Consider the following 14,508-nt stretch of genomic DNA (forward strand, 5'->3'; position numbering starts at 1 on the left):
TGTGTCTGACAGCCACATCAGCTCCGGGAACCAAGACTGGTTTTCCCAGTGCGGGGCTATAAGGAGCACTGCACAGCGCGTCTCCCTGATCTTCGCTATCACCTGTGGTAACATCGAGACCGGGGGAAAAGCGTACAACGGGACGCTGGGCCAGACTTGGGCCAGCGCGTCCTCGCTCTTCGAGAAGAACCTCTGGCACTGAGCGTTGTCGCTCGTGGCGAAAAGGCCGACTTCTGCTTTGCCAAAACGGTGCCACAGTAGCTGGGCTGTTTGGCGGTGTAGAGCCCATTCCCCGGGGGGAACGTTGTCCCTGGACAGTCTGTCCGGGCCGTCGTTCAGGCAACCGGGCACATGCGCGGCTCTCAGCGAGCGCAGTGAGCCCTGAGCCCAGACCAGGAGGCGCTCTGCCAGAGCGCATAGGGTTCTGGATCTGATTCCGCCCTGACGGTTCACATAAGCCACCACTGACATGTTGTCCGTGTGGACTAGCACGTGGTGTCCATGCAGGTATGGGAGAAAATGCTTCAATGCATTTTCGACCGCAAGCATCTCCAGACAGTTTATATGAAGGCTTTTCTCCTGATCTGACCACAGGCCATAGACTGGTCTGCCCTCGTAAAGCGCCCCCCAACCCAGGTTGGAGGCGTCCGTCGAGATCGCTTTTCGGTGTGAGATCACTCCCATCGTGACTCCCCGTTGGTACCATTCGGCTGCCAGCCAGGGCTGCAGGGCTGAGACGCAGACCTGAGTCACGCTGACTCGCGAGCAGCCGGCAATCCACGCTCTGCGGGGCACTCTCGTTCTCAGCCAGCGCTGGAGCGGGCGCATTCGCAGTAAGCCCAGCTGCAGAACTGCTGCAGCTGATGCCATGTGGCCCAACAACTTCTGAAATGTTTTCAGGGGGAAACACCTGCCTTTCTGAAAAGACGCAGCGAGGTGTCGAACACGGCGCGCGCGCTGTGTTGACAGTCTGGCCGTCATAGCCACCGAGTCCAGTTCTATTCCCAGAAAAGAGATCGACTGGCTGGGGATTAATGAGCTCTTGGCCCAGTTCACCGAAAGACCCAGGCTTTCTAGATGACTGAGAAGCACTAGTTTGTGGGAAATGAGTTCTTCCTCCGATTGCGCCAGAATGAGGCAATCGTCCAAATAATTCAGAATTCGCATCCCCTGTGTTCTCAGGGGAGCGAGGGCCGAATCCATGCACTTTGTAAACGTGCGGGGTGCTAGAGACAGGCCAAACGGAAGGACGGTGTATTGATATACCTGGCCGTCGAAGGCGAATCTCAAGAATGGCCTGTGACGGGGTATAATCTGAATCTGAAAGTATGCGTCTTTCAGATCGAGAGAAATAAACCAGTCCCTCGGGCGAATTTGCGCGAGGATTTGTCTGGTCGTGAGCATTTTGAACGGCCGTCTCATGAGAGCTTTGTTCAAATATCTCAGATCTAATATAGGTCTGAGCGCTCCGTCCTTCTTGGGAACGAGGAAATAACGGCTGTAAAAGCCTGCCTTGGTTAAGGAAGGGTGAACTCGTTCTATCGCCCCTTTGCGTAATAGTTTCGCTATTTCTGTACGAAGCAGATGGGCTCCTTCTGTGTTCACTTTCGTCTCGGTCCGAGCCAGAAAGCGCGGAGGACGGCGAGCGAACTGCAGCGAATAGCCCCGTATTACAGTGTCCAGCACCCATTTCGACACGCCCGGGATAGCCTCCCATGCTTTTGCACTCATGGCTAGGGGTCGAATAGCCTCTAGGTCCCGCCCGCTGAACTGCGCGGGACAGGGGACTCGAAGCGGCGAAAGCGCGGTGCGCGCGCTGTCGATGCTGGGGGACGGGGGCTCGCTGATAGCGACAACCGGCTGAACAGCGCTCAGAAACACGGTCCTTAGGGACTGAGAGCGTGCTGTCATGGGCAGCCCGTGGCGCGAAGGCGGCGTGGGCATGAAAGTGTTTACAAGCGAGTGTGAGCGCTCGTAAGCGGGCACGGGACTCTTTTTCACAACACGGCCGGTGGCAGGGGGTTTTATGAGATCTGATCCCCGAATATGTGAGACAGAGCGGGCAGTGTGTAGGCGTGGGCACTGGGAAGTGGGCACATTTCCTACATTTAACACTCGAGCGGCGTAAGCACGCTTTATGTGAGTGTGCTCTGTGGGATACACAGGGGAGATCGTGCTTGTGTGTAGAAATGAACACTGGGATGTGGGCATGTTTACTACACTCATAACACTGTCGGCGCGAGCAGGATAACCAGACTTTAACCGGGATAACCGTTTTTACCGGATAACCGCAAAAACGGTGTTTGAGTGCAGGCGAGCGAGTTGAGGAACTGGCTCGTTGGCTGCGGTGAACACTACTGCAGTAGCCTTTTCTAAGGGGACTGGCAGAGGTAAACAGATGAGCTTTGACGGTGGTCCGGCCGCGGTGGGACTCAGCCGTCTTTTCCTCCCTGCGTGTGCTAGGAGGACTTCGCAGGCTCAGGTTTCAGCGAAACCTTAGGCCGGGGGCCCCGCGGGGGAAGCGGCCTGTGCTGGCTGGTTGAACGCAACCTGGGGCGGCCACGCTGACGCTGCTGCGAAGGCGGAGGACGAGACGAGCGCTGTGTAGAGCTGCGCGCAGGAGGCTGTGTGTGAGAGCGGCCTGCAGCGGAACTTGAGCGACGAGGCAGGAAGAGATTCATGGCCTGCGATGCCTTCTGTACCTCCGAGAAACGATCCACGAGGCCACTCACTGCTGGGCCGAAGAGGCCAGTGGGGGAGAGCGGGGCGTTGAGAAAAACGGACCGCTCGGATTCACCCATGTCGGCGAGCGTTAGCCACAGGTGGCGCTCTGTAACCGTGAGCGAGGCCATGGAACGTCCGATAGCTTGTGCTGCTATGTTGGTGGCGCGAAGGGAGAGATCCGTCGCGCTGCGCAGGTCAGTCAAGGCGGTTTGACTCGGGCCCTTCTCGTCCAGCTGGCGGAGAAGATCAGCTTGGAGAATCTGGAGAACCGCCATTGTGTGCAGGGCGGAAGCAGCTTGTCCAGCGGCGGAGAAGGCGCGGCTGACAAACGCTGAAGTAGTCCTGCAGGCTTTAGACGGGAGGGCAGACTTTGAGCGCCATCTCGCGGATGGGGGGCAAAGGTGCGCTGCATCCGCCTGTTCAACTGGAGGGATCTGGTTATATCCCTTCTCTGCGGCTCCGTCCACGTGTGAAAGAGTCGACGAAACCGGGGAGCGGACTCTAGCGGAGACAGGAGCGTTCCACGACTTGGAAAGTTCAGCGTGGAGCTCGGGCAGAAAGGGTGCTGGCCTGGACACTGGCGCTTGGCGGCGGCTGGGCAGAAAGAACCCGTCGAGCCTATTCGGTGTGGGCACCTTAGGCGGGGACCATTCGAGGCCCAGGTGTTCGACAGCCATGGTGAGGAGGCGGAGAAGCTCGGCATCCACACTGGCGTGGGTCCTGCCAGACTCCCGCGTCGAGGAAGAGGCGGAACGGAGAGAACCGGACCACTCTTCGCTGTCTGACGCCAGTAGAGAACAGCTGTCCAGGATGGCGTCCTCATCCGCTTCATCCCCTGAGGCGACGACATCGCGGGCGGAAGCCGGCGGCTGCGCGTCGGGAAGCGGGGGCGGAGAGGGAGAGAGCGAGGTTCACGGGAGAGGCTCCGGCGAAAACCTGGCTTGAGTCTAGGGCTCCGGTGGTCTCTGAGAGCGGCGCTTCTTCTTACGCGGCCCAGAGACAGGAGGAGCGGTGTCTGCGTTGAACAAGGCGAGTCGAGCCCGCAGGGTCGACATCGGCAGTTCTTCGCAGAATTCGCAGCCACCCGAAGACATGGCGGTGGCTGCATGGTCACGTCCCAGGCAGAGAGCGCAGATCACGTGACGGTCCCTGTCGCTGAGGCACGAGCCGCAGGAAACATGAGGCATTTTGCAACAAATGCCTCTGCTCTTTTAGTAAGTGTCGCGAAGCGAACACACACACAAACACACAAGAAGCAATGTAAGGATATTGTCGCCGGATAGCGAAGCAGGCACGGCAGGCTGAAGGCGGCGAAGATTCGTCCGGCTTCCTCAGGCACTGTCCTAAGCTTGCTGGGCGCTTGATTCGACGGCGGCGGCTTCTCTCAGAGTGCAGCGATGCGAAGAGCTTCGCTGAAGAGACAGAAATCAGAGATTTAGCCTCCGAGCCCTCATTTTATACGCTCTGCCACCGCCCTTTCTGGCGGGCTGTGGCGCATGAGGGCACACTGTGACGCGTAATTAAGGATAATTTTTTGGCTTCATATCTCAAGAAAAGATGACTTTACCCGTAGCGTAAGCTAGCTTATGCAATACGAGAGAACCTCTCGTAAGAGAACATAATTCTAGAGTTTTGATCCCCTGGCCTGAGCCGAGACAATTCATGCCTTATTTTCAATTTCAACCCAACAATACTTTCCACTATTATGACTTTTATGAAAAAAACACCTTTTTAAAGTTTTTCTTGGGTATTCTTCAGATCTGCCCTAATTAAGGATACAATTATATTCAAACTATGATCATCATAAGAAAAAGAAGAAGAAGCTTTCTGCAATACCAAATGCTTCATCATCAAATTCAAATGGATGCTGTATCTTCTCAACACTTTGAGCTAGTTTAACAAATCTTGAAATGTCATCACCTGAGTAGTTTGGACACTACAGTATGTATGATGGTGGAAAGATAATAATTTTTGAATACTTTTGCCTAAATTTGTGAGCTTGAGCTTTTTTGATTCCTTGAGCCACACAGAGTACAATGATGCTTAAACCTTAATACGTTCTGTAATGTCGGCCATCTGATATTAAGACTTTTGCTGTAACAATGCCGTACTTACCAACACTTTGACATTAACATTGTGGATTTTTTTCAAAAGGCATGCGTGTCATCTTTATCAACTTTATTCCTCTCTATATTTCCCCCTAGGAATTGTACATCTTTTACTTGACATTCCAAAACTCTTTTGATCAATGACACTGAAAACGACATGAAGTCCTCAATCTATGGCCACAGTCAATAGAGATCTCTCCTCTTCGATTATACTGATAACATGCACGCAGTGATTTAATTGCCGTTTAATCAGACAGCTACTCTAAAGGGCTTCCTGTACCTGAATAGATTACATGACATTAAAAGGTATTTCAAGACTAAGGGCCCTATTTTAACGATCTGAAACGCAAGTGTCAAAGCGCAAAGCGCAAGTAACTTTGTGGGCGGGTCTTGGCGCTGTTGCTATTTTCCCAGCGGGATAAATGACTCTTGCGCCAGGCGCAAATCTAAAATGGGTTGGTCTGAAGTAGCTTCATTATTCATAGGTGTGGTTTGGGCGTAACGTGAAATAAACCAATCAGAGCGTAATCTCACATTCCCTTTAAGAGCAGACGCGCTTTGTTCTAAAGCGGATTCCTATTATAACGGCGGATTTGCCAGACGCGCGCCAGGAGCGGTTCACAGCCAAGGAGAGCAACGCTCTCGTCAGGGACGTTGGGGATGGAGAAACACACCCAAATTAACTTCGGTTAAAAAGGCGTATGATAATTTGGGTAAATGTGTAAGCTAGATGTATGCTTTTATAATAAATTGTCTATCTATCTATCTATCTATCTATCTATCTATCATAATAATGTATGATTTGCAAAAATGAAAACTGCTGCTTCTGTGTAGATGAGAGAATCAAAGTGTATGCGCGTTGTGCACACGCTACATTGATTATGGCCAAGCATGCACCCTTACAATAGCATATGAATAACATGCGCAACGCGCCACTGACTTTAAACTATTTTTTCCTGGTTAGTGGCGCAATTGTTTTCTAAACCTGCAAAATAGCATGAAGGAACGTTTGCGCCGGAACACGCCTCCTTTTTTGCGCTGAACCGCCCAGGGAGCGCAAGTTCATTCCCTAGTTTAGCGACGTGCTTCTGTGGAGGGAAAAGCGCGCTTTGCGCGGGTGCAAAATAGGAATGATACATGCGTCAGTGTACAAAGTCAATTGCGCTGGGTGCAAGATAGGGCCCTAAATGCATTTACGTTTTAAGGCACTTTATGCACCGAAACACAAATTCCAAATGCATTTCGATGGATATTGTTAGCGCTTCATTTATGTATCATTGTCTATTCAGATTCCAATGGTTTGAATGTCCAAAAACAAAAAGGTATTTCCAGGGAACTATGGCAAAGTAGTTATGATAGCCATATATCTGTCACGTTCACCGTCTGTCTTTCTGCACTACATTCCCCAGGATCCTATTTGGCGCACCTGCACTCACTCTCTCCGGAATACTAATTACACACACCTGTTCACCATCAGCAGCCTCATCAACTAGCACTATAAAACACTCACCATAGCCTCAGTTCATAGTCAAGCGCAGAGGGAGAGGGAATGGCGGGAAAGGGCGCACGAGTCTCCAGCCAGAGAAACGGGCCGGAAATGGCGGCGGAAGGAAGGAAAACGTGGGAAGAAATATCAGATAATGATAATGAACAAGAAATGGATTTTCAAGAAGTAAGATTTAAAAGGAAGAAAAAGAATAGCATGGGTGATGGATCTGATTGTGAACAAACGAGTAATAAAACAAAGCAAACAAGAGGTGTATATGATAAAGAGGAAGAAAGACAAATCAAGGTACTAATTACTTTTGCTAAGCAGTCAGAACAACAAATTCATCCTGTTAAGCTATCGAAGGCAATTGAGAAAGAGATCGGAGTAGTAAAAGCTGTAGAGTATCTAAACAATGGAAGAATAATGATTAAATGTAAGGATGAAAAACAAAAACAAAAAATTTTGAAAATTAAATCACTGGCAGGAGGAAAATTATCATGCACAGAAATAGGGAATGGAATCAGAGGGGTTATCTCAGGAGTGCCTCTAAATGTAAGTGATGGTGATATCAAAGAAAATCTAAGTGGAGGAACAGTTGTCTCTACTAGAAGATTGCAGATGTGGAAAGACAACCAAAGATGTGAGAGTATGAGTGTAATGATTCAGTTTGAAGGGAATAATCTACCTACAAGAGTGAAGCTGGGATTTGTTAGCTTCTTGGTACGAGAGTTCATACCTCCACCTTTGAGATGCTTCAAGTGCCAACGGATGGGACATACTGCAAATTTTTGTAAAGGGAAAATGAGGTGTGCAAAATGTGGAGGGGAACACGAATATGGCAAGTGTGAGGATGGTGTAGGGATTAAATGCTGTAATTGTGGCGGTGGACATAGCGCAGCATACGCAGGATGTCCTGCACAACAAGAAGCCCGTGAAGCTCAAAAAATTAAAACTGTGCAAAATTTGACATATGCAGAAGCTGTGCGGAAGATAAAAGACAAAGGTAAAACTGAACCGGAGGTAAATGTGCGAGGAAATAGGATAGAATCCTGTTCCCAGAGAGAAGTAAATAAAGAGAGGAGTAAATCAGAACTGCATATCTCAGTAAACAAAATTGACTTTGTGGCATTTATTTGTGCAGTGGTGAATGGCACCTCACAAGTGGAAAAGAAATCTGACAAGTTAAGGATTATTGTAGAATGTGCTAATAAATTTCTCAAGTTAACAGGAGTCTCAGCAGAGGAGGTGCATGGCATTCTGAAAGCGGAGGAAGGAAATGCTGCCATGGATATGACTCAGAGTAATAGTACTTAGCTGTACGATGTCTTTCCTACTACTACATTGGAATGCTAGGAGTTTAATAGCAAATGGTCAAGAATTTAAAAAACATATCTCAGAAATGGAAAAGACACCAGACATCATGTGCATTCAAGAGACGTGGCTAAATAATTTCTTGGACTTTAAGATCAATGGGTATGTAGTAGAAAGGAAAGACAGAGTAAATAGAGGGGGTGGGTGTGCAACATTTATTAAAGAAGGTATAGGGTATAAGAGAATAAATATAAATAATACATTAGAATGTGTATGTATAGAAGTAATGGGAAGGTATGAAGAAATTAGAATTTCAAACTTTTATAATCCATGCAAAGAAATAAATAATAGTATTCTAGAGGATGTGTTAGGTGACTCACAGGGTAAAGTTATTATATGTGGGGATTTTAATGCACATAATGGTCTATGGGGTAGTAAGAATACAGACAATAATGGGTTAATTGTAGAAGAATTTATGGAAGAACACTCATTAGTATGTTTGAATGATGGAACACCAACAAGAATGGATATAGGTAAAGGCAGCTTCTCGTGTTTGGATCTCACAATAACATCAGCTGCATTAGCAGGTAAGTGCAATTGGTGCGTTCAAGAGGAAAATTGGGGCAGCGATCACTGGCCTGTAGTATGTGAGATTCAGAGTGCGATACAAAAACAAAGCTACAGTCAGTGTGCAAGGTGGGGATTTAAACAGGCAAGATGGGAAGAGTTTTGTATGTTGTGTGAAGAAAATTTCAAAAACATAAAGTTAGAAGGGAATATTGATGAGAGATATAAAAGAGTAGTACATGAAATCATTCTAGCAGCGAATCTATCTATACCATTAATAAGAGGTAATGGAAAAAGAAAGAAAAATGTTCCATGGTGGTCTGAAGAATGCACAATAGCGATTAAAGGAATAAGGCATTCCGGGTTTTAAAAAGGATAATAACTCAAGATACAGTAATAGATTATCAGATAAAAAGGGCAGCTGCAAGAAGAGTAATTAAAAGTGCAAAGAGGAAAGCGTGGCAGGAGTTTTGCAACACAATTGGGAGAGAGACTGGAATGCATGTAGTGTGGAGAATGATAAGGAAAATGAATGGTATTAATATACAAAAACAAGTCCCTGTAATTGAGGAAGATGGAAAGGTGGCCAGAACAGATAAAGAAAAAGCAGAAATATTGGCCAAAACATTTGCTAAAGTCCACAGTATAAACAATTTGAGTGATGAGTTTTTAAAGAGAAGGCAAGAGTTAAATAAAATGTATGAGAATGTGTGTATGAAAAAACAAGATGACTATAGTAATATGAATGATGATTTTAATATTTTTGAGCTTAAAATTGCGATTAGCACATCAAAGGATACAACACCAGGGAGAGATAGTATAAGTTATAGTATGTTAAAGAATTTACCGGATGTAGCTCTTAAAGTAATAATGGATGTATATAATCAGATATGGAGTGAAGGAACATTACCAAAAGAGTGGAAAAATGCAATAGTGATACCAGTAACAAAACCAGGTAAAGATGCAACAAAATCAAGTAGCTATAGGCCAATTGCTCTTACATCTACATTATGTAAAGTGATGGAAAAAATGATAGTTAGAAGATTAAATTATTTTCTTGAGAAAAATGAGATTTTAACATCAGCTCAAAGTGGATTCAGGAGGAAAAGATCTACAATGGATGCCTTGATATTATTTGAAAATGAGGTTAAAAAAGCTTTATTAATGAAAGAATATCTTGTTACTGTTTTCTTTGATATTGAAAAGGCATACGACACTTTATGGAGGGAGGGACTATTAATTAAGTTAGATACAATCGGAGTGGGGGGGGGAATGTATAACTGGATATTGGATTTCTTGTTTAAACGGACATTTCAGGTAAGAATAGGGGAAGAAATGTCAACATTGCAAGATATTCTGAATGGGACTCCACAAGGGAGTGTAATCAGTCCCATATTGTTTAATATAATGATTAACGATATTTTTGAAAGAGTGAAACCAAGTATAGGGAAAGCACTATATGCAGATGATGGTGCAGTTTGGAAAAGAGGTAGGAACTTAAGGTATGTAGTAAAAGGAATACAAGAATCAATAAACGAAGTTGAAAGGTGGTCAGTGGAGTGGGGACTAAAGTTTTCAGTATTAAAGACCCAATATTTGATTTTTACAAGGAAAAGGAAAGTGGAACAAGTGAAGTTCTGACAATTATATGATCAGATATTAGAGAGAGTGACAGAATTTAAATACCTTGGGTTAATATTTGATGACAAATTAACATGGAATAAACATATTAGGAAAGTTGAGAACAAATGTAAAGGAATCATAAATTGCATGCGAGCTATAGCCAAATATGAATGGGGAGCAAGGAAAAGTGCACTATTAAATGTGTATCAAGCCTTAATACGGTCTAGTTTAGATTATGGGTGTGCAGTATATGGTGATGCAGCAAAGTCAGAGCTACAGAGGTTGGACAGTGTACAAGCTAGGGCACTTAGAATTTGCTGTGGAGCAATAAGATCAACACCTTTAGATGCCATCAGGGTTGAAATGGGGGAGATGCCACTAGACTTAAGAAGGAAAAAGCTTATAATGATGTACTGGGTTAATTTACAGGGTTGTACAAAGAGTCATCGTACACGAGAAATTTTAAATGATTGTTGGGAATATAAAAAGGATAACGTAAATAGTTTTGGGTGGAAGCATAAACAATGGGTTAAGGAATGCGGTATGGAAAATATAGATATTTGTCCTAATATGCCATTAAAAGGGGTAGCGGTTTGGAATATTCCCGAACCTAATGTTGAGATGAGACTGCTGGAGGATCGAGAGAAGGCAGAAGGAAAATATTCTAATAGATATGAAATTAATGTTTTTATTAGAGAACGTTTTTTCTCTTGTATACAGATCTATACAGATGGTTCTAAAGATCCAGGAGAACAAAAAGTAGGAGTAGGAGTGTATATTCCAAAATTTGAGACAAAAATAAGTTTAAGATTGAGTGACAAATTATCCGTATATTCAGCAGAACTAACTGCTATAATAATAGGATTGCAGTGGCTAGAGCAAACTAAGCCAAACCTGGTGCCTACTGTAATTTTCTCAGATTCTGCATCAGCACTTAAAAGTATAATATCAACAAAAACCGATAGAGATGACCTGCTACTAGAAATTTATACATTATTATATAGGCTGAATACTGAGGGTATAATTGTATACTTTTGTTGGGTGCCGGCACATATTGGGATTGCAGGAAACGAAATAGCGGATAAATTAGCAAAAGAAGCGTTAAAAAAAGACTTGATAGAAGTAAAGATACTTTTAGGAAGAAATGAAGTTAGATCAATAATTAATAGAGAAATAATAGGAAAGTGGCAACAAAGATGGGAAAGTAGCAGTACAGGTAGGTGGTACTATAGTATTGTAAAATCTGTAGCAGGAAAAGAATTGTATTATGGAATGCATTGAAAGGACGAGGTAATGATTTCTAGACTAAGGATGGGTCATACAGGGTTAAATTCAACTCTGGCATTAATGGGAAAGCATGGGAATGGTATGTGTGATGAATGTGGTGTTGTTGAAACAGTAGAACATGTGTTTTTAAAATGTAGTAAATATGAAGAACAGCGTAGAGACCTTTTTATTAATATAAAGAACAGACCAGTGGGCATTATGGATATATTGGGAAAGGTTTTGAGTAATAGTCAGAGGATTAAGGAAGTAATAACTTTTTTAGAGGTTACAGGACTAGATCACTGGATTTAGACTATAAGAGGAGAAAGTATAGATCTGATCATCTTGGAGGTGAAGAGCTTAATGTGTAAGCTGGAGGAGCTGAACACGCAGCGCCAGCTGAAAGTGGGCTCTTATCCTAAGGGATGTTTTTTTTTTTTTTTTTTTTCGCAAATCAGATCCATCAACCATATGTACTAAGTAAACAGTAGGTGGCGGTAATACTCCTAAGGAGTCAACGGCCATGGAACAAAAAGAAGAAGAAGAAGAAGTTCATAGTCAAGCCTCCAACAGGAACAGACCATAATCCGTTGTCTCCTGAGCCTCTGATGAATCAAGATTCCGAGACGTAATGTATACTTACCTGTGAAACACTAACCTCGGTGTCGTTGTACTGCTGTCTTCAGATATCCTGTTCGATTCCATGTTACCTGTGTTCTCCCGAGTTTCCAGTGTTTCCTCCGAGCTTGCTTGCTATCGACTGCATCTGAAAGAGAAAGGACAAGTATTAATGAACTGTGACTGCTTGGTATCAACATACCTGAAGTTAACATGCTTACCTGCTGTCTGCCCCGCACCGAGTGATCTTCACTGAATCTGCACCTGAACTCACCGAATACTCACTTTGCACTCTTGTCAACTTGAATAAAGCTGTGTTTGGATTCACTTACCTCTGTCTCCTTGCCTGTATCCTGACAATATCATGGTATTTTTTGCTAACCAATAAATAAAGTAGTATGATTGTGTTCACAGATGTGTAACAGTAAGGATAATATTTCTACATTTATACTTAACAAGTCAACATTTAAAGTGAACAACATTACAAAAACCTCCTGAACACCTATAGCAACCCGATTTTACCAATACAGCCGCCAATATAAAAACTAAAATGATCTGTTCTCAAATAAAATAGAGCTTTCTATATTGAAAGCTTTCTCTTTTTTAAAGCACTTTGGCAATCAGTCAATGCTTTTTATGGGATTAACATTTTGCTCAGTCCTCATACACCACAACATGCAACTAGTGCCATGTGAGTGTCTGTGAGGGTAAAATGAAAGAGGTCAAAATGAAATTAATTCACTGTTGAGTTCTAGCAAACACACTCATACTATGATGACTTATGTAGCATTAATGGTTTCATGGGGTATAGATTAATAAACTATTAATTGTGAAATAATGTTCTAAAATGACTACTTACAATACAACTGATGGCGGGGGGTTTAGATATATCTAGGGACTAAAATATCATAGACACTTGGAAGTTGTCTCTTTTCAGAATACAACCAACTCAGAAAACCCTATTAACCACCTTATTCTTCTGTCTTTAATCCTCTTGGCCCCCTTGGGAGCATAGGGCGTCCACCATGGATCTCCACCTCACTCTCCTCTGTGCTAAGGACTTTACTTCTTGCCAGGAGGTCCCCGTCTTGGTCAGTTCATCAAGCGTGAACCGCCTCCAGTTGGATTTAGGTCTCCCTAACTTCCTCTTGCCTTGGGGGTTATAGTCCAGAGCTTGTCTTGCTATGTTCCTATTAACCACCAACAGTATAGAAATCACCAGGAATGACCTAGCAACCCCAGGCCATAACGATTTATGCAAGGCATGTTTTACTCATCAAGTAACAAAAAATTTCACCACAAAGACAACCAATGTGTGATTCCAATAAAGTTTGGCTTTTTAATATATGCATTCCTGTTTAGGGAGGCTTCAGCAATGTTCAGCCATGTTCAATTCATCTAATTTCTGAACACTTTCTGCTCCAGTGAAATTATATAAGGTAAAACACAACTCAAGAGCCGCCATAAGATTGAAATCCTAGAATCGCATCTGCTCTAAAAGTAAAGTACACTAAAAGTAATGCTAAAAGTAACAAGTGTTACCCAGGAAGGCAACAAGTATTGCATGTGCAGCTTTTGATAAAAGAAAATGCCTGTTCCAAATGATACCCTCAAATTGTGTGCCCTTCTGGATTATAGAATGAAAAAATGGGAAAAAAGGGTTTTGGATGTGGAACTATTTTTATTATAATTTTAATATTTTACATTACAAGTATTAAATTACAATTACAAGTATTAATTAGGACATTTTTTCTGTGATTAAAAAAGTGATAGATGGTATTCACTCAAAGTGTAAAAATAAGTAATGTGCAATTTGTTCTAAAGGTAACATATCTGGGAAATGGTTAGCAGAATTTGTGAAAACAGACTTTGCCAATTTGTTTGTCTATTTGCACTCAGCGTACATAGACACATCCTTAAGAAGGTCAGTTTTGATTGCATGTTGACCTATAAGAAACATAGAGATGCTTGAATTCTGTGCCAAGAACAGATATCTATATATTTTCTAAACATAACTTTGAGCTTCCACGTGTAGTTGGTTTCGATCTGCTGGTTATTGAGCCCTGCTGTTGACAGTGATGAGCTGTGATGTGGGTACATTCATTATCTTGCCTTGCCTCACAGCTATCATCTTTATTGTGTGTGTGTGTGTGTGTGTCTGCGTATGTGTGTGAGGCATTGCATGCTCAGCCTCTCTGTTGCCAGGAAACTGAAGCCTGAGCCTGCAAGACACAGGGGGGAAGGGTAGAGAACACTGGTGGAACTGGTTGATTTTTTGCACCTACTGTACATACTGAAGAGGATAATATGGTGAATCTCATGACACATGTTAAAAACATGTCCAAGTCATATGGTATTGTTCCCCCAAATTAGAAAAGAAATTATAGGAATTCTAAAAAATTTAAATTATAAATTATAATAGTCTGTTATAGGACTATAAAGATTTTTGCAACTACACAAGACATGTACCCACACACCTTCCTACCCCAACCTCCCTGGTGACGAGATGACGAGAATTTGTCATTACGAACCATTACTGTAATGTGAAAAAAAATAGTGAAAATAATATAAGTATGCCTCATTGTAAAATCAGTGCCTTTATGCACATATTAGGTAACAATTGTAAAATAAAACAAGTGAGGATACTATGAAAATAATTGAGAACTATGAGAAAAGCTGCCTAAATCTGCAAGTGAGAGTATTCTGTTGGTCTGTTGAACGTCAATAATCATCCAGCACGACCCTATACTTTAAATAGGATAAGTAGTATGGAAGGTGGATTGTTTGGATTATTTTCATTGT

The sequence above is a fragment of the Abramis brama genome (assembly GCF_963993115.1).
Source record: "Abramis brama genome assembly, chromosome: 9".
NCBI lineage: Eukaryota > Metazoa > Chordata > Actinopteri > Cypriniformes > Leuciscidae > Abramis > Abramis brama.